Raw genomic sequence first — 25439 nt, 5'->3', positions numbered from 1 at the left:
ACACACACACACACACACACACACACACACACACACACACACACACACACACACACACACACACACACACACACACACACACACACACACACACACACACACACACACACACACACACACACACACACACACACACACACACACACACACAGTAGTGCCATAGAAAAGTCAAAGAAAAAATTTATGCACTTGTTACTGTTGTTTATTCACATGTGCTATATGAATTGTTTAAATACTCATTCATTAAATGAAATAACTAGTTGCAGTTAATGCAAATCAGGTACCACCACAATATGTGCTGTGTTATTATCAGTCATTTGGTCGGATCTTATCTAGGTTGTGGAAAGTATCACAGTCTACCTGCTGGGACTATACAACACAGTCTTTCTGATTGAGGACAAAGAAAATGGATACAGAAATATAGACAAAAATCTATAACATGTTTATATTTAATCAAAAGAATGACACTTATTGACTTATTTAAGTAGCCTACTCATGGCGTAATGCTATTTTTACCTTTAACTAGTTGTGGCTGCTTAAGAATAAGTAGAAATTCTGCACAACTAACTTCACAATTTACACTTTTGATGCATTTTGTTTAGGTAATAATTCTTAAATGTTTGCTCATTGCTTCAGTTTATTTCGGGTTTGGCCGTAAAAACAAAAACATTTTCTGCTCCAGATACAGGCAGCACCTGGCTAAAACAGACTCAAATGACACTGAGGTCAGCTCGACACACAATGCCTGGCTTTGTGTTCAGGTGTTTTGGTTGACCCATGTGATCAATTCTATGTGACATATATAGAAAGAAGAGAATATAAGAACTTTCATCGTCAGACCAAAGTACCTTCATGTGTGCATCTTGACCATTTTCTCATGCAATTTGGAGGAAAAAAGCAGACCAGCTTTTCTGAGATTATGAAGCCTGTGATTGGACAGTTTTCTTGCTTATTTGTTTCAGTTCACCTTATTCTGTGTTATTTGAGGCCTAAAATATTTAAATATGAAAATATGATGTGTAAGAGTTACTTTGCATTATGCATATGAAATATCTATATCAATCAAATCCAGGCAAGGACACAGAGACTAGAAATTATTGTTCTTTTATTTTCTGTTTGTATATGAAATTTTAAACAAAACAAGAAAGAGAAAATTTGAGAAAATCTAAAAAGAAAGAAAGGATAATCAAACGTTATATTCCTAGATATATTACAAAGGGGACATGTTCAGACTGAAGCAATAATTCCCTATACGGCAGTACCTTAGTGGGGTACTGATTCAACAATGTCAACCCTCTCAATGGATCCGAGACTGATCATTTTAATACCCAAGAAATTAAATATTTCATCACCCACAGTTCAGCAAATTAATCACAAGACGTGTTCTTTTTTTCTTATAAAAATGCCCAATTTAATGAATGAATAAAATCTTGACTACAAGCATGTTGAAAAAGTTAGATCCTATCACAATTTCATCATACAATAAATAAATAAAACAATTCACAATGCAAGGATCAAGGGTTATACAAACGACGTATGTGTTGCTTCCCTGTTAGACCAACATTAGGTAACATTGGATATCTTTGCATGTTAGCAAGGCTGTATATGAAATAGGCGACCCATTTATTTCTTGACCTCTTGCCTTCAGGTGCTGGACACTAATAAGGATGACCCGTTGAAGTCTCTCAACCTGCAAGAGACAAAACAACACTTTAAAATGGATTGCAATTTATTATAGGCCTACATAACACAAATGACACAAAAAAACATTGAACTTTATTATTATTTTCTAAAATGTTATACATGCTATCCACATAGGTTGCCAGTTTTATTGAAAGTTGTCTGTTACTATGAAAGGTACGGGCATTCCCAATATTAAGATCTGTCTTCAGTTACAATATACTATGCTTTTGTAATGAGCATATAAACTTCATTTCAAGCAAAGAGTTTGAGAATAGATCAAAGAAAAATATAAAATGGAGGATAGTCGTGAAATTAGCTTTCAAGTTGAATTCTGAAAATATTTGGATCCTGGAAATCTCTGCCTGCTTCTCAGTTTTTTTCTTATGAAATGAAATGTCCTAGTTTCATCACTTTTTCTGTGGAACAATCATTTTTGGAAAGGAACTTTCTGCATGTTGATGGTGCAAAAGTTTATTGCAATAAAACCAATGACTACTGTGTTTATATTTCATAACTAATCACTGAAACTTTTAGCTCACATCCTGAAATATCATCTTGAAAATGGAAGACATTCGTAACACTTCCCATTTACTTGGAGTATGACTTATGAACAGGCCATTCTTTAACAAAAGGAAACCAAACCCTGTCTCTTTATGAAACACAAATCAGATGAATCACTCAGAGTCTTAACCATTATCGCTAAAAATTTGAGACTCCATGAATAACAAAAAGATCGCCACATTCTCAAAAATTGTGATGTACTCCCCACTAACAAAGAAACAAACAATAATGGATGACAAGTGTCCGACACGTTCTAGCCATTACCTTTGTTCCTCCTCATCATCTCATATGGTTTTTGTTTACACCTCTCCTTATAACCTGAAAATATGTTTTTTTATTGTGAAGAACATAAATGTAGGATGGTCTATGTTTCAGCCTCACCTCATTATTTCTTGTTTGTTTGCAGTTGAGTTAGAGAATAACTTATCCGATTTCACCCACAGCTTTCCCTCTCTTTTGGATTTAAATTTCTTTAAACTTGAGAAGACCATGACAAGCGTGAGATTTTACACAGGGGTGAGGCCTTTATAATGACCTGTATGGCAGAACATAGTGTTAGCCGTATGTCTGCCAAGGTACAGTAGTGTTTTTAGACAGGTGTGAAATGTGTGGTCTGCTATACACTCTTAAGAAAAATGTTTTTTTTAAATGTTCTGAAATGATGACAAAGGTTATTTATAGAACCCCCAGACAGCAAGCACATGTGAGCCACTTCAGGCAAAGATGCGGCACTGCTGGTCTTCTTATGGCCCGAATAAAAGGGATGTGAACCTAAAGTGGCTCACATGTAAAATAGCAAAAATGGGCCACATATATCAATCACATGTGGGCCTTTTAAGGCAAAGATGCTGTGCCCACGGCAACATGTCATCTGAATATGAACCAAAAGTGGCCCATCTGACAAATAGTGAATATGGCCCAAATATCAAACAACAAATATAGGCCACCTTTGGCAAAAATGCTGCACAACAGACACGGCCTAATCTTGGAATAAACCAAATGTGGCCCACACATGTTGCAGCAAATGTGGCCCAGCTCTTTACAAACGTGTCTGGGCCAGTTTTGGCAAAGATATGGCATGGTAAGAACCGGCTCATGTGGGTTTGTGTCTAAAGTGGTCCACATATGTTGCAGCAAATGTGGCCCAGTTCTTTTAAAACATATCCGGCCCGGTTTTGGCAAACATATGGCACAATAAGCACCGGCTCATGTGTGTGTGAGTCTGAAGTGATCCATTTACCCATCTAACAGAGAAAAGTTCTATGAACGTTCCCTGAAAGTTCCCAACATTCCCAAAAACTTTCTGCCAACATAAAAAGTGTCCAGTTTTCTTGACGTTCTAAGAACATTTCTGTGTTGTCTGAACGTTAGAGAAATGTTAAATTTTACCATTTTTAAACGTTATGACAATATCATGTTTTAATGTTCACACAATGTTTAAAACAACAACTGTTTATTATATTGACTTGTTTAATTGTTATGTAAATGAAAGAGAAACATTGCATTTTATTTTTTTTTAGAAAACATTTCTGAATGTTCAGTTAAAATATTGCTGTAGAAAACACAATTCACTTATTAGATTTAGATGTTGATGGTATGAAGGTATATTTGGTGCAAAACAACTGCACACCTGTGAAAGTGGAATTTGTATTTGTAGAGATTATCCACACATATGTATCAGTAAATTTGAAGTCACAGATGAAGAGTTGCAAACTTGTAGATTTTTTTTCTTTCCCTCAAATACAACACAACAGTTACCCATTCACAAATCCTTCAGTGCAGCTGCACAAATCCCATTTTACAAATCACAGATTAAGAAACTCACAAGCTCACGTTTTTTGCTACAATTGCTGCAGTAAATATGGTGCAAAACCTACTTGAACACCTGCATCAAAGTATGTGAAGTCACACACAAATTTTGTACATACGTAAAATCAGTTTGTGCATCTGTGCGATGAGAGTTGCATGTGTGTAAAAAAAAAATTTCACAAATATTTTTTTATTTTTGAAATATTTTCTAGCACAAACACAAGTACATAAATACAACTGCTTGAATCTGCTGCTACGAGTTTCAAACACTCTTTTTCGTGTGCTCTCTGTTTTGCACCAAATATCTCGAGATAAATGGTGCGAAAGTAATTTGTATACCTGTAGGCTGTGCTCAGCACTGCCCACCAGGTGGCGCCTGACACTCACTGAAGCAGAGTTTATTAATTACCAGCAATGTTTCAGCAAAGTAAATCGCCTTTATCAAGGTATTATTTTCACCAAGTGGAGAACAATATAAATGGGAGTGCTAATTATACACAGATGAAGGTAATTACATACAATATTCCAATGATTCATTAGTAAACAAAATATAAGTTCCATAAATCTCAAACCATCAATATAAGTAGATTAAAAAATACAAGCAGCAAATACACACATAGGCCTACATTTAACTAAGATACATGCTTTTTCTTCTAATATACTAATTTGGATGATTATTTCTGTCTTTTTGAATCGGGTAACTGAACAACTAAATTGTTTTTATTATTATCTAAACAGTTGTTCTGATTTCTTAACATTTACCCTGGATGCTAACCCAAATCAAATCAGCTTTTTAGACTTGTGGGTAGCTTGTAATTTTTTACATAGGGATCCGATTAAAAAAACTACAGCTCATCATACACTATTGAGAGTGGATTCTTATTGTCATGAGCAGGGCCGTACAGAGGATTTTATAAATACCAAGGTCCATATGAATTTTTCTAGGGCATGCACCCCAGAAAAAAAATGTCTTATTTCTCTGCTCTACATATATGACTTCTAACACATCAGAAAAAAAAACAATCAAATAACTATAGATGTCAAACCATGTCAGTATGCACAAGACTTGTGTTGTTTATTAGTAATACATTGAAATAATTATTTTACCATCCTGGGCACATTGTTGTGTCAGTAAAGTAAACATAGGCTAACTGAATATAGGTGAATGTAATCTAGGAGATAAATTAGTTAGATCGGACCTCTCTCCTCCATGTATACCAACAGAAACCACTTTAACACTGTCATTGTTGAAAATCATATGTAGGAAAACAAATAGAGAGTATAAAACACGCATCGTGAAACATCAGAGTGCAATAATATGCAGAAATATGAACCTTCCATTAGCACTGCATTTTGTTGAACTTAATCATCCTATAACTTCATTATTGTATATAGGAATTGAGAGGGTATTTTCATCTAGAAGGTGAGGTGAGTTGGACCAATTTTTACTTAGACAGGAGGCCTTTTAGGTATATTAAAGCCTATTAGGTATATGTAGGCCTATGTGTGTATTTGCTGCTTGTATTTTTTAATCTACTTATATTGATGGTTTGAGATTTATGGAACTTATATTTTGTTTACTAATGAATCATTGGAATATTGTATGTAATTACCTTCATCTGTGTTTAATTAGCACTCCCATTTATATTGTTCTCCACTTGGTGAAAATAATACCTTGATAAAGGCGATTTACCTTGCTGAAACATTGCTGGTAATTAATAAACTTTGCTTCAGTGAGTGTGGGGCGCCACCTGGTGGGAAGTGCTGAACATAGCCTACAGGTATACAAATCACTTTCGCACCACTTATCTCAAGATATTTGGTGCAAAACAGAGAGCACACAAAAAAAGAGTGTTTGAAACTCGTAGCAGCAGATTCAAGCAGTTGTATTTATGTACTTGTGTTTGTGCTAGAAAATATTTCAAAAATAAAAAAATATTTGTGAATTTTTTTTTTACACACATGCAACTCTCATCGCACAGATGCACAAACTGATTTGTGAATGTACAAAATTTGTGTGTGACTTCACATACTTTGATGCAGGTGTTCAAGTAGGTTTTGCACCATATTTACTGCAGCAATTGTAGCAAAAAACGTGAGCTTGTGAGTTTCTTAATCTGTGATTTGTAAAATGGGATTTGTGCAGCTGCACTGAAGGATTTGTGAATGTGTAACTGTTGTGTTGTATTTGAGGGAAAGAAAAAAAATCTACAAGTTTGCAACTCTTCATCTGTGACTTCAAATTTACTGATACACATGTGTGGATAATCTCTACAAATACAAATTCCACTGTCACAGGTGTGCAGTTGTTTTGCACCAAATATACCTTCATATTTGTTGCTTTGTTTAATTTTAAGTCACCATTATTGTGATTAGTGTTTGTTTTAGTTGGACCCTTGACTTCTTTACCAATTTGTCTTGGTTGCCTTACTTTGTGTGTATAAAACACATTTGTTATGGCAATGTTAAGTTAATAGTGCAATTCTGTGGTGGTTAGTATGTAATGGTAAAAATCATCATCTAAGTAAAGGATTTACTCATCAAAAGTTTGTTTTCTGTTAATGTTGTATATGAGATCCAGCACTTTCACAGCAGTTTGTCATTAAGGAGTTTTAGAAATTTTGGCAAGAAATAACTGTTGTAAATTTGGGACGTACAATCTCAACCATGGTGACAAAGAAATTTGTAAAAAGTTCATTATTTAGCCATGTCGCAGTGCATGCTGGGAGTCCTGGATGAGATTTGTAATTTGTTAATACCCAGCATGCATTGCAGCATGAAGTTTTTCATTTAATTGTCACCATGGTTGAGATTCATACTCTGTTTGTGGCATCACTCTGGCTTCCTCGAGGGCGAGACGTGTCAAACAGGAGTGGACCACACAAGTGCCATCAATCCATGCCAGGTGTGGACCAGATAATGGTGTTGGGTCTGGGCTGATCTGGGCCAAAATTTTAACAATTACCCAGATTTGGGCCAGATCTGCATTATTTGCTTAGTGTTTGGCTGACATGTGGCGTTTCTATGGTTTGCTTTTGGTAAAGATCTGGAAAAAAGAGGTGGACCGCTCAAGTGCCATCATTCCATGCCAAAGGTGGGCCAGATGAAGGTTTCAAATGTGAACCAGATTTGTGCCACAGCAATTTTGCTATCTGGGCCATATCATACTGAAGAACCTCTTTTGGTTGAAATGGTTCTTTGTCTTCGGAAAATGGTTCTTTAATTCCTGCCTTTTTTATTTTAAATTTAGTCAGTTAATTTGAAGCTGCCTCCTGATTATTTTACCTGTAAAAGCCCTGAATCATCAGTCCTGCTGAACCACCTGCAGACTAACAACAACACAAACAGGTAAAAGAGTAAAATAATCATCATTTACTGTTAAAAACATTTTGAAAATTGAAGTTTTGTGTGTCCTTATTATACTTTATTTCTTTTATAACATGTAAACTTTATAATGTAAGCTTCATTCCCTTTATAACAGGTAAGCTTCATACTGTTTTAAATGAGAGGACTCTGCTTTAACAATAACTTAGAATAATGATTTTTTTAAAGTGTTAAAAAGCTAATACATGTTTATTGTACATTAAGTTTATTAAACTAAATATCAAAAGAATGTGGTACAGCATGTGTTTAGGTTTTTTATTAATATTTCAGAGTTTTCGTATGTGAGGTAATCTTGCTTGAGTGAAGGCAGTGCATATGACCGCTTGATATGAGAGACAAATCCTGTTTTTAAAGGTGATATATGTATATTTCTTTTAACACTAGCACTACCGGAATTCTATAACTACTAGAACTGCCAATAGCGAGAACTGATAGTCATTTTGACTGTTCATACCATACAGTACATGTCATTTTTGTCATGTTATATTTACTTCAAAGCTTCTATGGTCATGTTTTATGAAAAATGTGGGGTAATTTAAGCATACATAATATAATATATTCGTGATATTATTGTGTAAGAGCGACTAGACCTCCCACAAAAGTGCATGCCGCAATTTGCTTTCCGCAATTTGCATCCGGCAAGCTGGAGATCTAAGTTTTTCACCGCAGTTAAAATGTTGTTTTTGAAAGTCTAAATGTCAACAAATATAAAATAAAGCAGAATATTTCGTTAGATAAAAACATATTGTGAATTTTGGAAATGATTACATCTGTCTTTATTCAATACATTTTGACTTTTGGAGTTTACAATGCTTTAGCATTATCGGAAATAATTGACACACGAATCGGAAACAATTTTATGCAGCCTAAAAGAATGAAATCTAGAATGAATAAATAGTTCTGTTATATTAGGACAGATAATAAACATTTTGACCGAACTGTCAAGAGACCAAGAGACATCGCTCTCTGCTCCTCCATCAGACTCTGCATCATCAATGTTCTCAAGCAAGGATAAAACCTCAGTGACAGTCATTTTCTTTCTTGTTGCCATTTTGACGGTAAAGCTAAGTTTTAGCTTAGCAAAAGCATACAAAACTGCCAGAGAAAGGTTGCTAGGCAACAGCTACGCACATCTTTAACGGCGGGAAAGAGCGCTGAGGAGATTAAACACCTGTAATATGTGCGGTCAAATTGACCGCTATGGCCATTAGAGGTAGAAATACTCAGAACTCGTTTGTGTTTTGTAATTTTAATAAAATAACAATGTTAAAATAAAATTTACATTAATTTAAGAAAAGTCATGGAACTGTAGTTATATGGGTTTTATTTCAACAAAGTTATTACATTGCAAATCTTTAAAACGGTCAAAATGACTGCCTTGGTAGTTCTAGTGTTAATGCTGACACTAAAATAATAGTTATTTACTGTTTAAACATTTTGGAGATTGTGTGTGTGTTCTTGTGGCACATTAACTTGTAAAAAGCAAATTCTTACTATTTTTGTCTATCTGTTGTAGGTGGATCGTGAGTGAAGCTCTAAAAACCATTAAACAGGTTTATGTGAATTCAGCGACACATTCACAGGTAAGAGAGACATCATGGTAATTTATGAATCTTTCACCAAGCATTCACCTATTTACTGACAAAACAGGTAGCTTGAGCAGAATCATATTAAAACTTCTGTCAAATCATGTTTTACATACAGTATGTAAGCAAACTCCAGGCTAATATTAACTTTTTATCTTCATGTCTTATCCTTTCACCCATTACCAACAGACCCAAATCTTGTTCGGCCTGATGCTCAACCTTGTACAGTTCACCAAATGATGACCACAGCCTGGTGATGGGAATCTGTGGTAATCACAACCTGTGTCTCAAGATATATGTAAATTTTATTAATAGGATAAGCCCCTTGAGATGTAGCATCTTGTTTTCGAGGGGGTCCTAACATACATAGATATGCAATCTTACAAACCATAACAAAATAACAGTTAACATTACATACAACCACAGGTGTAAAGTACTTGAGTAATTTTACTTGATTACTGTACTTAAGTATTATATTTGGGAATTTTTACTTTACTTGAGTACAGTTAAAAATCAGTACTTTTACTTTATGACATTTTTTAAAGAAAAAAAGTACTTTTTACTCCTTACAATTTTATTTACAGTCAAAAAGTACTTCTATTTTCGCTTGCTCTATGAAACCAATTGAATTGCGCTGATGGCCAGTTTAATTTAAATGTTATTTATTCTGGAGCCTTTGGACCACACTAAGGAATTGTCCAACAGTTCATCTAATGATGAAGATTTTTTGCCTCTTTGAAACCGACAACACATGAAGTGTGACACGTTTCCTGCTGTTAGCAGCCTCTATCAAGACTAATACCTTGTTCACACTGTCAGTCCAAATTTTGGTGCATATCTAATTTGACAGACTCACTGTCCACATTGTGTATCACAACTCTTCAGATCCGATCTGTGCGTCCTGTAGCCGTTTTCCGGATTATCTGCACTGTTTCTATGGCAATGACGTCGCGCTGGCATGACAATCTGCCTCGACGTCTGACGTGTTTTATGTGACGTGACAGCATGACGTAACCGAAAAGCTATACAAATGTGATCAGGACGATAAGACTGAAATCAATTTCCGGAAATGCAATTTGAAAAGGATTTCAAACCACCTCTAGATGTAGCCTGAAACGGATTAGAAAAAACAGATTTCATGTGGTTTTTAGCCGTTCACCGTTCTAAATGTGACATCCTAACCCAAAGCCCAAATCTAACCCCAAACCCACGCAAAAATGGTTTAAAAATAGGAAAAACAATTGAGTAATCAATACGTGAAACTGACATGGAAAAGAAAGTCTGTGGTACAGACACGAAAAAATGCGGAGATCCGTGACAATGACACGGATAAATGAGCAAAAAATTCTGTGACTATACCACTGAACTTTGTGAGATCATGTTGGAAATTAGGTAGTAGTCTTAGTTTTTTTTTTTATGAAATTCAATTCAATACAAACAGTTGTAAAGGATAAAACCTTGTATGTGGTTCATTCACTTCATGTTTTTAGAGAAAGCTTAAAAATGAATCTCTCGTTTTCCTTCTTCCGGTTACTTTTACTTTTTTAATACTCAAGTACAATTTTAATGTGGTACTTTTTTACTTTTACTCAAGTATAATTCTGGCCAGATACTTTTACTTTTAATTGAGTAAAATTTACACTCAGTACTTGTACTTTCACTTGAGTAAAATTTTTGAGTACTTTTTACACCTCTGCATACAACAATCACACATACAACACAACAATAACAAATACAAAATTAAAAATGTCAAATTATACCCCACTGTTTTAACTAAAATAGTCAATAGATAATCAAAATAACATCAATTCAGATCAAATTTCAGGACAGTAAATAAACCATTAATTCGCGAATGCCCCAGAAACACAAGATAGCAATTTAAAAATAAAATACAAATTTCGTAATTAATTAAAATACAGTAACGAAGGAACGCTGCATAGTGTAAATGAAGTAAAAGTACAATTTATTTTTTTCCACCTCGGAAGGGCAACTTGAGTGGAGAAGGGCATATGGGCAGTTGCCCGGGCAACCTGAGCAACCCCCCTGTGCACGTCCCTGCTAAAAGATATATCTAATGTCTGCAGGCAAATTATTCCAATCAACTGGTGCTTCAATCATAAATGCTCTTTTGCCAATTGTTTTTTTAGCACGAGGAACACGAAAGTAAATCTGATCGTTATTCCTAAATTGATAATCTCTAACACAAGGTGCAAAATATTGTTGCAGGTAACTGGGGTAATTGAAATGAATGCATTTAAATATAAATTGAAGCCAATGAACATGTCTTCTAACATATAGTGATGGCCACTGAAGTGCATCATACATTGTACAATGATGAGTAAAAAAAAGAACAACCCAAAACAAATCTGCAAACTCTATTATATGCTATATTAAGAGGGGCAAGATCTGATTTTGATGCCGTTTGATAAACCACATCACAATAGTCTATAAATGGAAGTATGAGGCAAGTTTCTTACGAACACTATATGTAAAACACTTTTGAGAACGATATAAAGTACCAATTCCAATATTGACTTTGCACAAAACATGATTAATATGTGATTTAAAAGAAAGTTCAGAATCAAGCAATACACCAAGATATTTTGTGTGTTCAACTCTATGCAATGGAGTACCATCAGTACATGAAACAACACAAGAAGTAGAATTGGATTTAAGTTTCTGTCTAGAACCAAAAAACATAATATGTGACTTGGTTTTATTAAGCACCAATTTATTAGCCAAAAAACACTCTAGTAACTAAGGGCGCACTGACACTATCCAAACCAAACCGCGCTCAGGCGCGTTTGACCCCCAAAGCCTGGTTTGTTTGACTAGTGTGATCGTTCTGGTTAATCGCGCCGCGGCCAGGTTGGAGATGTGGGCCGGTGCGCGGCTCACTTGGGATTAGGCACGGATGGCTGTGGTGTGAGCGCAATCGCGCCTAAGCGCGATTCAAAAGGTGAAGACATCAGTTGCGCGACCACTCACGTTCATCTGCCTCCGTAAAAACCTTTTGCTGCGAGCAGCGGGGTTACGTGAATGTCCGAGCTGCACACGTGACAGATCAACTAAGCAATATGACCACATGTGAGAGGGCTGTCTGTAATCGCGCACCAAACGACTCCGAATAAAAAACACAGACTTATCATTACGGTGGGTTCCAGTGTTAAGAGAGAGCTTTACTTCCTGCTTTTTTCAAAACAATCGCATCTTAATGACGAAAGCACGCCCGGACTCGGATCGATAAGAAGAACAGTGTGAGTGCGTGCATCTGGGGGAGTAGGGAGGGGTGACAATCGCGCTGGGGCATGGTTTGGTTTGGTTTGGATAATGTGAGTGCACCCTAAATCAGACTGGAGAGATAAATGAATTTGTATTGAATCATAATTAGAAACATATATGATGGTATCATCAGCATAAAGTTGAACCTGACAGTTTTTAGGTATTAATGGTAAATTATTTACATAAATAGTAAAAATAAGTGGTCCAAGTGTGGAACCTTGAGGCACACCTCTTTGTTTAATCAAAAATCAGATTTACTCCCATCTATGACAACACACTGTCTTCTATTATGCAATTATGAATTAAACCACAAAACTGTATTTTCAGAAAAAACAATAGCTTGAAGTTTATCTAAAAGCAAATAATGATTAACCAAATCAAAAGCTTTAGTTAAATCAAGAAAAATTGCACCTGTGAGTTTGCCGTCATCTGAAGCTGAAAACACATCATTGGTAAACTTAAGAAGAGCAGTAGTTGTAGAATGATTAGTCCTGAAACCGGATTGAGATGATGCTAAAATATTATTAACACATAAATAATTTGAGATTTGATTATAAATATTTTTTTCAAAAACCTTAGATATGGAACATATAACAGAAATAGGTCTATAATTATAAGGATCAAGAACATCTCCTCCCTTATAAATTGGAGTAATACGAGCACATTTCCAAATAACTGGCAACTCACATGTACTCAAAGAGAGATTAAATAAATCAGCAAGTGGATACATTAAAATATAAGAAGATAATTTTAAAAACCTATTTTCAATACCATCCAATCCATCACCACGAGTCACCTTTAATCATTAATGGCATTCAAAACATCAGTTGGCAAGATCTTTCTTAATGAAAAAGAATAACACAGTCTCACCCCATGTCGTCAATATTTGACGACACTTGACCATTCGTCATATGTTGATGCGAAGGGTATACCTTTCGCGTCATTTTTTGACGAACTGGGGACTTCAATACTATTACGTCCGTTGCATTCTCTTTCCTATTTTCTTACCATTTTCGCGTCGGTTTAGGGTTAGATTACGCAAAATTAAACAGTGTACGCGAAATTAAACAGTTGTCACCTGGCGTTGGGGTTAGAGTTAGGTACGCGAAATGAAACAGTTGTCACCTGGCGTTGAGGTTAGAGTTAGGTTTGGGTAGGGATGTCATTATGTAAATCTAACCCTAAAACGACGCGAAAATGGTAAGAAAATAGGAAAGAGAATGCAATGGACGTAATAGTATTGAACAGGTGCGTCGCTAGACCCCTTTTACTGGGGCACGTGCCCCAGTGTAAATCTTTTGTGCCCCGGTGTAAATCTCAAGTTTAAATTTTAGCAGTGAACTAGTGCAATCCTTTACAAAGACAATCGCTGCAAAAACGGATCTATATGGAATGTAGTCAGTGTTGGGTGTAACTAGTTACTAAGTAATTAGTTACTGTAATTTAATTACTTTTCCTTTGAAAAAGTAAAGTAAGGGATTACTCTTATTTTTCTTGTAATCTAATTACAGTTACTTCTGATGTAACTAAATACTGTGTATGGACTCTAAAACAATTATGTATAGTACTAATACAATAGTGGATTCAACATGGTTTTAGTTTACAATTCTCATTATTAACTGGTTGATTATTATTAGCATTAATATTAATGAGATGTTGGCTGTTTATTAATACTTAATAGCACATATTAATGCCTGATTCTGCAAAACCTTATTCTACATTCTTAACCCTCCCCATTTCTACCAATACTTAAAACTAACAACTTCTTTAGTATTAATAAGCTGTAGTTGGAGTATATTGAGGCAAAAGTAGTTAATAGTTAGTTAATAGAGAGAACTGGACCCTAAAGTGGGACCAGAATAATTGATGTCCTTTGGTATATTATTTCTTCGAGCCATTTCAAGCCTATCCTTGTATCATGTACTACACTGTAAAAAAAATCCGTAGAAATTACAATGTTATTGCATCTGGGTTGCCGGTAATTTACCGTAGATTTACATTTATGTTATTTACTGGCAAGAGTTTGTTCAAAGTTAAATAAATTTTAAATATTCACAAGTCTTTATCTTTACAGAATAAAACTATACAATAACAGCCTCATGCAAAGCATTCTGGGAACCAGAAATCATCATCAACCTTTTTCTGTTTTTTGCTTCAGATTTTGTTTCCCAGAATGTTTTGCTTGATGCAAATTTTTTAGTTTTACTCTGTAAAGACAAAGACTTGTAAATGTTCAATGTTCATTTAACTTTGAACAAAATATTGCCAGTAAAAAACATAAATTTAAATCTACGGTAAATTACCGGCAACCCAGCTGCAATTTCTACGGAATTTTTTTTACAGTGTAAATATGATTTAGAAAGTAATTAATAAGTAATTAAATACTTTTTGGAGAGAGTAATTTGTAAAGTAATCTAATTACATGATTGAAGATGTAATTAGTAACTAGTAATTAATTACTTTTTTTGAGTAACTTACCCAACACTGAATGTAGTTACCCAATTTACGCTTGTATAAGCGAAGCAGTCGCATTGACGCGTGCACGCACGTATCCATGTCCGCGCGCGCCTTGCGTTCATTTACGCACAACCACATTCAAAATGTGATGCCACGCGATTGAGTTAGCTTAAAACATGACGAGACTAAAGTAAGTTTCTAAATAATAATGCTAATCATATTTTGACTCGATCATTATTGGCTTCTGTAGATGTACATCAGAAATGTTTTGGAGAAATGATGAGTTTAAGGAATGTAAGACACACCCTCACTCAGTCAGGTCTCAAACATTAGGCGGAAAATCTCAGGAAAACCTCTTGTCAAGTCTACAGAATTGCATTGTTGCCGAGAAAATCCACAGATGTATGTGTTATACTGTTCTGTATTTTCAAATATGAAATTAATATTTAGTTTACTAATATTTAACTCTAGGACAGTAACTTGCATAACAGTTAGCAGTAACTATGACTGAGATTATTTAGTATAGCAGTCATAAAATGACTGGTTTCTTAAAATATTCTTGTAAGAATAAGTTATTAATCATTGCTATCATTGTATAATGTAGAAAATATAATAATGCTGACATTATTTCCAAACATGTTATGCAATTTATGCCTCCAAACATGTTAATAATGTTAGGTATGATGAAGATTACACTTGTATATATGTATCTTTCGCAGTAACTGTTGCACTGTAGAATAGTGGGTTAAGCAAAAGACATTGTAAGTGTTGCACACTTCTTGCACACAGCAGGCTTTCAAAAAAAGTCAGCAAAAAATGGGTGGCCTGTGCCCCAGTAGAGCTTTATTTCTAGCAACGCCCCTGGTATTGAAGTCCCCAGTTCGTCAAAAAATGACGCGAAAGGTATACCCTTCGCGTCAACATATGACGAATGGTCAAGTGTCGTCAAATATTGACGACATGGGGTGAGACTGGGTTGAAAAGAACTATTACAAGATGAAACCTCACTAAAAATATTAGAATTCAAATAAGAAGTAGAAGATACTAAAGTAGACCATACAGACGAAAAATTTGATTGAATGCCTGAGCAATAGATAAAGAATCATGTAGTATCATATTGTCAACTCTAATTTTATTAATTAAATGTTTATTGGATGTATTATCCACAACATTAGTAAATTCAGTACAGAAAAAATTCCAGGCATCTTGTACATTTGTACAAGATCAACATGAAAAAAGCAGACCATCTCTTTTCTTACTCTTATCTGACTGAATGTTCAGCATCATTGCCACAAAATAAAAACATTAGATGGAGCATGTACTGTACAATGATCCAGCAAACAAAATAATATAGACTTTTTTGGCTAGCTTCTACAAACATTGACACAATTCTATTGACTTTAAATTTTACAGTTAGTAATGTATTATTAACATCCCATTTAATTTGTATTCTATGCAGTCTATCTGTTTGTGCTAAAATGTGTACATCTGAATGTAAATGTCATAATATGTTAATATTCAATATTTATTATCATTTGCATGTTTTGATGTGGCATATTTCATGATTTTAATGATTTCCTGTAATTTTTGTCTATTTAGAATGATTGTCTTTGCCAATTTGTATTGTTAATTTATTTTTTATTGAAGCAGTTAACATCCATATCTCATTTGAGTAGTGATTTTCTATATTTGCATAATAATTCATATATTTATTTTGATGTATATTTTTTATATTTTGAAGAATGTTATTTTAATACACATATTTATTATTGTATAACACCTCATGTAATGAAAAAGTAAAAAACTAGTATTTTTCTAATGTCTTGCAGTTTTGTATTTAAACTGTTAAACCATATAAAATGCTGAAAATAAAAAAGTGTATAAATCACAAAAATAACCCTCCTAACTGCTTATAAATTAAAGGTTCTTTATAGCACAACTGAGGTTCTATGTAGCACTTTTCAAAGCAGGATTCTTCAGATGTTTAAGGTGCTTTAAAGAACCATTTAAACAGAAAAGGTTCTTCTATGTCATTTGTAAAGCACCTTTATTTTTAAGGGTTTAGTGTTTTCATAAATGGCTTATTAGATTAAATAATGTCTACACTTTTAAAGCTGCAGTTGTCAAGATATTTTTGATCATATTCACTCAAACCGACAGTATTCTCCGATAGAACAACATAAATTAGACTGTTTAAGAAAAAAATCTGCCCTTCTAGCTCCACCTAAAGCCTGTTATTTGGTTACAATATCACATGCATCAGCCTGAAGTTTAAAGGTGTTTTAGATTTTACATAGCTGATGGCGGAGAGAACATTCACTAACAAACTTCTGATTCCTCGGTTAACAACCAGAGCTAGGAAAACAACCAATGAAAAGAAAGAAACAAAGATAGAAAGGGACTGTGTCCGTAATAAAATTAGGATCAATATCAGACCGGCATTTGAAAGGTGGAGGAATCTATGATATTTTAAAGGGTTCAAGCTGGATGCAGAGCTTGCCACATTTCTTCTCGACAGGTAATTGTGCTTTATCAACCATTGATATTTCTGAGGGTTATGCAAGTAATCTAAATATGCTTGCTAAGTATGCATTCACAAAAATACTGGTGCACACGCACTGACAAGGAAGAGTTTGAAGGGAGGTTGCTCGGTGGTAGTGTGGGAGGGGCATGAAAATTGTAAACATTTAAAATCATCCCAATCCTCTAGAGTTGCCGACTGTAGCTTAAAAAAATGTGCTTCACCATACCATAGAAGAACAATTTATGGCTAAATAGTTCTATAAAGAACCTTTAACCTCCAAAAAACTTTCTGATTTACTAATAGTTTTTTGTGATTAAAAAAGGTTCTTTACATTCTTTAGATCTTTTGACTGAATGGTCCTTTGAGGAACCAAAAATGGTTCTTCTATGGCATCGCTTGTGAAGACATTTTCAAGCACCTTTATTTTTTTCATAGTGTAAATCTCTTGTATATTAACTACAAAATCAAGACAACAACAAGTAGGAATAAGTAAAAAGCACTTGCTACAAACAGCACACTGCCTCAAGAGGAACTTGCAGCTTTGAAGTGTGGTCCAGTATCAGCAGAGATAATCAAAATAACATCAATTCAGATCAAATTTCAGGACAGTAAATAAACCATTAATTCGCGAATGCCCCAGAAACACAAGATAGCAATTTAAAAATAAAATACAAATTTCGTAATTAATTAAAATACAGTAACGAAGGAACGCTGCATAGTGTAAATGAAGTAAAAGTATATCATTTACACGCGATTGAGTTAGCTTAAAACATGACGAGACTAAAGTAAGTTTCTAAATAATAATGCTAATCATATTTTGACTCGATCATTATTGGCTTCTGTAGATGTACATCAGAAATGTTTTGGAGAAATGATGAGTTTAAGGAATGTAAGACACACCCTCACTCAGTCAGGTCTCAAACATTAGGCGGAAAATCTCAGGAAAACCTCTTGTCAAGTCTACAGAATTGCATTGTTGCCGAGAAAATCCACAGATGTATGTGTTATACTGTTCTGTATTTTCAAATATGAAATTAATATTTAGTTTACTAATATTTAACTCTAGGACAGTAACTTGCATAACAGTTAGCAGTAACTATGACTGAGATTATTTAGTATAGCAGTCATAAAATGACTGGTTTCTTAAAATATTCTTGTAAGAATAAGTTATTAATCATTGCTATCATTGTATAATGTAGAAAATATAATAATGCTGACATTATTTCCAAACATGTTATGCAATTTATGCCTCCAAACATGTTAATAATGTTAGGTATGATGAAGATTACACTTGTATATATGTATCTTTCGCAGTAACTGTTGCACTGTAGAATAGTGGGTTAAGCAAAAGACATTGTAAGTGTTGCACACTTCTTGCACACAGCAGGCTTTCAAAAAAAGTCAGCAAAAAATGGGTGGCCTGTGCCCCAGTAGAGCTTTATTTCTAGCAACGCCCCTGGTATTGAAGTCCCCAGTTCGTCAAAAAATGACGCGAAAGGTATACCCTTCGCGTCAACATATGACGAATGGTCAAGTGTCGTCAAATATTGACGACATGGGGTGAGACTGGGTTGAAAAGAACTATTACAAGATGAAACCTCACTAAAAATATTAGAATTCAAATAAGAAGTAGAAGATACTAAAGTAGACCATACAGACGAAAAATTTGATTGAATGCCTGAGCAATAGATAAAGAATCATGTAGTATCATATTGTCAACTCTAATTTTATTAATTAAATGTTTATTGGATGTATTATCCACAACATTAGTAAATTCAGTACAGAAAAAATTCCAGGCATCTTGTACATTTGTACAAGATCAACATGAAAAAAGCAGACCATCTCTTTTCTTACTCTTATCTGACTGAATGTTCAGCATCATTGCCACAAAATAAAAACATTAGATGGAGCATGTACTGTACAATGATCCAGCAAACAAAATAATATAGACTTTTTTGGCTAGCTTCTACAAACATTGACACAATTCTATTGACTTTAAATTTTACAGTTAGTAATGTATTATTAACATCCCATTTAATTTGTATTCTATGCAGTCTATCTGTTTGTGCTAAAATGTGTACATCTGAATGTAAATGTCATAATATGTTAATATTCAATATTTATTATCATTTGCATGTTTTGATGTGGCATATTTCATGATTTTAATGATTTCCTGTAATTTTTGTCTATTTAGAATGATTGTCTTTGCCAATTTGTATTGTTAATTTATTTTTTATTGAAGCAGTTAACATCCATATCTCATTTGAGTAGTGATTTTCTATATTTGCATAATAATTCATATATTTATTTTGATGTATATTTTTTATATTTTGAAGAATGTTATTTTAATACACATATTTATTATTGTATAACACCTCATGTAATGAAAAAGTAAAAAACTAGTATTTTTCTAATGTCTTGCAGTTTTGTATTTAAACTGTTAAACCATATAAAATGCTGAAAATAAAAAAGTGTATAAATCACAAAAATAACCCTCCTAACTGCTTATAAATTAAAGGTTCTTTATAGCACAACTGAGGTAGCACTTTTCAAAGCAGGATTCTTCAGATGTTTAAGGTGCTTTAAAGAACCATTTAAACAGAAAAGGTTCTTCTATGTCATTTGTAAAGCACCTTTATTTTTAAGGGTTTAGTGTTTTCATAAATGGCTTATTAGATTAAATAATGTCTACACTTTTAAAGCTGCAGTTGTCAAGATATTTTTGATCATATTCACTCAAACCGACAGTATTCTCCGATAGAACAACATAAATTAGACTGTTTAAGAAAAAAATCTGCCCTTCTAGCTCCACCTAAAGCCTGTTATTTGGTTACAATATCACATGCATCAGCCTGAAGTTTAAAGGTGTTTTAGATTTTACATAGCTGATGGCGGAGAGAACATTCACTAACAAACTTCTGATTCCTCGGTTAACAACCAGAGCTAGGAAAACAACCAATGAAAAGAAAGAAACAAAGATAGAAAGGGACTGTGTCCGTAATAAAATTAGGATCAATATCAGACCGGCATTTGAAAGGTGGAGGAATCTATGATATTTTAAAGGGTTCAAGCTGGATGCAGAGCTTGCCACATTTCTTCTCGACAGGTAATTGTGCTTTATCAACCATTGATATTTCTGAGGGTTATGCAAGTAATCTAAATATGCTTGCTAAGTATGCATTCACAAAAATACTGGTGCACACGCACTGACAAGGAAGAGTTTGAAGGGAGGTTGCTCGGTGGTAGTGTGGGAGGGGCATGAAAATTGTAAACATTTAAAATCATCCCAATCCTCTAGAGTTGCCGACTGTAGCTTAAAAAAATGTGCTTCACCATACCATAGAAGAACAATTTATGGCTAAATAGTTCTATAAAGAACCTTTAACCTCTAAAAAACTTTCTGATTTACTAATAGTTTTTTGTGATTAAAAAAGGTTCTTTACATTCTTTAGATCTTTTGACTGAATGGTCCTTTGAGGAACCAAAAATGGTTCTTCTATGGCATCGCTTGTGAAGACATTTTCAAGCACCTTTATTTTTTTCATAGTGTAAATCTCTTGTATATTAACTACAAAATCAAGACAACAACAAGTAGGAATAAGTAAGAAGCACTTGCTACAAACAGCACACTGCCTCAAGAGGAACTTGCAGCTTTGAAGTGTGGTCCAGTATCAGCAGAGATGTGTTTTTCAGCAAAAATGTGCTTTTACTGACTTTGCAGAATTCATTGATCTATCAGTGTCAAGTTCTTCTCATACTCCGCATTATTTTACTTAGAAATGAAAGAGGTGCTTGATCTCTTTCCCAAACAATTTGACTAGACATGGAGCACATTGTACTCAGTTGTCCAATAACCTCTCCCACTTGATCCAACCACTCTGCAAACTTTAAATGAAAGTTCTGTAATGCCAGCCAAAAGAAACCCAAAAATATATCCTAGATATCAAATAAGGTGTCCATGTATGCTATATTTAAAATTGGGTAAACAACAAGTATTGGGCCTCTGAACCAACTATTTAACCAGTATGGACATTTGATCCATTATACCATATTTACCACTGTTAATTTTAAAAATTGTAATTTAGGGTAATCAATTAAAACCTTCACTTTAAAAAGTGCCAGGTTATTTTATCCCAGGGCTGGGTCAATTCTGGACAGAGCACACTGCTATGTTAAAACAACCCAGTGTTGGGGTGTGCTCTCTCCAATAATGACCCAGCCCTGAATGAAAACATCCCAGCACTTATTAGAGTAAATTAATTACATGATATTCATATTACATGAAATTGTATGTTTTCTGTATAACTTATCATAAGCATATCACTGACCTACACACAAAGAATGGTAGGTATTTGTTGGGTTGTTACAACCCAAAATTCTGGGTTGTTTGTTGGGTCAAATATAAACATTATCTGGATTAATTTCAACCCATCTGCTGGGCTCATCCCTTTTTGACCCAAAGCTGGGTTTAAAATAACCCAGCATTTTTTTAGAGTGTACAAAATGCAGAAATGTATTTTGCAATTGAGTTTGTCAAGTTACATTTTTATATAGTGCTTTTTACAATGCATATTCTTTCGATGCAGCATTATAGAACATCATATTTAGCTGTCATAATGCCAAAACATGTTTAGATATTTAGTAATATACAATATATAGCTATAGATTATACATATAGCTCATGTCTCAACATCTTAAAAAAACATATAATGAACCTTGAGGCCGAAATAAATCCTATATCTTGGAGCCTATCCGGCGCCTTCACTCACTCGTATCCATTAAGGTGGATTATATTAATAAAGTTTTATACTGAAAGTAAAGTCATATAGTGAATGAAGGTATAGCTACAGACCTCTTGAAACAGCCCTTGTTTGCATTGATATAAAAGTTTCAAATCCTACTAAAGTAGCCAACGTGTTTTACACGAGAACAAAATAATGTAGCGTTTCTTACATTATACTGATATTACAGTGGTCAATCTTAGTATGATCTTCAGCTCATCTTCAGCTCATCTTGATTTAATTATTTTAAAACATCCATATCTGAATGAATGGGACTCAGGAAATACAATATATGCACGTAAGTAAGACCTTATAGCAGATCACGTTGGCCAAAACACTAAAAGAACCGCGTTTTCAAAAGATATTGCTGGCAAATACAAACATTCCCATCCAGACGGGAATAAATTAAACTACAATGTAATGTAATAAAACTACAAGTATTGATTTTTGGAATCTGATTACATAATCAGTTACTACCCAGCTCTGTGATCAACATTCATTCAGTCCTGAGACTCGAACCGGCAACTGTCAGGTTACAAGCCTGACACTCTAACCATTAGGCCACAACTGCCAACATAAATGTGACACAAAAAACATACCCATCTTCTAAAATTCCCAGCCTTACCCAGCGGTGAGCAGTTCATCTTCTCCATTCCTAAGAGGAAAGAAAAAAACAATAATTAGTGTCATGTGTGAATTCACTTCTGTATGTCAAGCTAAACCTGTAAAATATCTCTGACCTGAAGTAAATGACATGACCTAGTTTTCATTCACAAACAATTATTTTGTTGATGTAGATAAAAGCACTGCTCAACACATATCTGACAATATATAAGTAAAGCACATTCCAGTGCACAGTCTCACTCCCTACCCAAAAGAAGAACACTAAAAGAGTTTCAGCGATTATAAATAATTTACAGAATTCTTGATTCGCCCTTTTAACCCCTCTGCAAAGAGCACTTTTGGCCCAGGTTAAAAATATATGCTCCACAGATCCATTCATAGATGTATGTGGAGTAGACTGTGGTTTAGTTAATAGTTAACCCAAAAATAAAAAATAAAAATCTGCCATCATTTACTCTCCCTTATGTTGTTTCAGACACATAGGGCTTAAATCTTTCTTCCGTGGAGTGCAAGGATTTTTAACAATTGTTTTGGTCACAGGATGTTCTTTATTCTTTTTAACTACTATGCGAAAGTCTGTGCATGTTTTTTTTTTTGATTGAAGTAAGAATTGGTAATTATAGGGGCTGTTTACACTTGGTATTAAGATGTGTTTTCATCAATCGGATCACAAGTGGACGAGAGAGACACATTACGTTTACACCTGGTATTCAAATCCGTCTCTTTTGTCCACTTTCGACCGCATCTGTGCTGAATACTGTGAGGGGGTGGTCTGTGAGACGGTGGGCGAGTCTCTCTGCTGTCATTCAAACGCGAGCGGGAGTAATTATGAGTTTATGTGGATGCAGATGTAACCCCTTTAAATTGAACACTACTTTCATGTGTAATTTAATTGTGAAAAAATTTTTATTTGTAGTTTTTATTTTTTAGTTGACTTAAGTGCATTGAGTGAACTGGCTGCGTTTAGTTCAGATGAAGAAGCCAGCTGGACATGCATCCATGAGGTTGGAAATGCATCCCAGATCTGATGAAAGATTTGATTTTTTTCGGTTGATTTACCGTGGTTCTTTATGAGAGCTCTGATTGGGTTTTATGAGTGGATTTCGATTCTGCATCGTGACCTACTTTTGATTGGCGAGCCAGAGCCCTTTTTGATCTACACACGTGGAGTGAACCCACGCCCCCTTGTGGATTTAAGGGATATAACAGCTAAGCTGTGATCTCACACACTTTGTACACACTACCCGGGTAGAACAAATTTACAAAAAGGCCTTTACACACATTCACATTGAGAACTATATTTACACACATGGATACTTGAGAACTGTTTCAACACACATGGATATCTGAGGACCGTATATATACACAGGATACAAGAGACTTTGGGACATTTTATTTTATTTTTATTTCCTCTTTATTCTATCTTGAGCTCAATATCAAGCACTTTCTCCCACCCTTAATTGTGGTATTAAGAGTATCTGTTTAAATTGTGGGAATAGTTATTTCCAAAGTTTTTTTTTTTTTGAATTTTCAATTAAAATGCCGGCTGTTAAGTTTCATTTATAACTTGGCTCAGTGTTATTCTATCCTCCTTGAGTCGAACCTAATTTGCCTTTGAACTCTTGAGTACAAATTCAGATATTATCCTTTGTACAGTGTTGCGGTGTTACATCGAGCCTTTTCGTGGCGAGCCAGCCAGGAGGATAAATACAGCCTGAGCACACATTTTTTATTTTACCAAGTGACATTTTATTTCCTGTAAAATTCTTTTTGAAAAAGAAAGGCTTTTGATAGAAAAATGAGTGTCTCAGATGTTGAAAGGCGCTACCATCTCAAAGCAAATTGTTCTGTATGTGTGTTAGGTGTCACTGATACAGATACCGATGATGATATTGCTGAAACTCTCAAAAAGTATGGGGTTGTAGTGAAAATAGTGAGGGTAGCCCCTAGCGCTGTACAGTCAGGGCAGCCAACTGCAATAGTAGAGTTTGATTCACATAGTCCTGTTTTAAGCCTGGAGCCAGAATTACCTCTAGAGGTTAACAATGTGCGAAACCCCACAGTGACTTGGCATATAGATACTGTCAAAGTGTTAGCCCCACTCACTAAACAGTCACATGCCCAAGCTGAGCACTCTTCTCTGGCATAGGTGTCATTTACACTGGGGACGCTGGGGACATGTCCCCACCACTTTTTGAAATGGCTGATTTTTTCCCCACCACTTTTTGGAAGCATTTGGTTAAAATGTTCTGAAAAATCAAACAATACCTGTGTGACTTACACTGCAAAAATGTCTTTCTTACTCCGTATTTTTGTCTTGTTTTCAGTAGAATTATCAAAAAATTCTTAAATAAAGATGATTTTCTTGATGAGCAAAATGAGTCTAGTTTTTAGACCAAAAATATAAACTTTAAGTGAATTTGTGATTAAAACAAGCAAACATATTTGCCAATGGGATGAGAAAAAATCTAAAAATAAGATTTCTCTTTTTTCTTAAAAACTTGAAATTTTCTCACACCATTGGCAGATATTTTTGCCTGTTTTAAGCACAAACTTACTTAAATTGTATATTTTTGTCTAAAACTAGACTTATTTTCTTACGTTATTTTACTCATCAAGAAAATACATCTTGATTTAAGAATTTTTAGATATTTCTACTGAAAACAAGACAAAAATACTATGTAAGGAAGTCCGATTCTTAGTATTTTTGTTTTGTTTTCAGTAAAAATATATAAAAATTCTTAAATT

General features: G+C 34.4%; 1 long non-coding RNA gene across 4 annotated transcripts in view; it reads right to left on the bottom strand.

Moving 5' to 3' along the window:
- Positions 1 to 727: 727 nt before the first annotated feature.
- The window catches only part of LOC135744718 (uncharacterized), an 86124-nt gene continuing 61412 nt past the window's right edge, over positions 728 to 25439 (bottom strand). Inside the window, exons 3-4 of one of the 4 annotated variants that reach the window (XR_012336674.1) lie at positions 22667 to 22722; positions 728 to 1690 (exon numbers count right to left, since the gene is read on the bottom strand). This is a non-coding gene — a long non-coding RNA (uncharacterized lncRNA). The remainder of the gene's footprint in view (positions 1691 to 22666; positions 22723 to 25439) is intronic. The other 3 variants (XR_012336673.1, XR_010530822.2, XR_010530821.2) reach the window with 3 other exon arrangements.

Source organism: Paramisgurnus dabryanus, chromosome 5, assembly GCF_030506205.2.
Source record: "Paramisgurnus dabryanus chromosome 5, PD_genome_1.1, whole genome shotgun sequence".
NCBI classification, from domain to species: domain Eukaryota; kingdom Metazoa; phylum Chordata; class Actinopteri; order Cypriniformes; family Cobitidae; genus Paramisgurnus; species Paramisgurnus dabryanus.
Note: the sequence above shows the minus strand (reverse complement) of the source record. Positions and strands in the feature narration are given on the sequence as shown.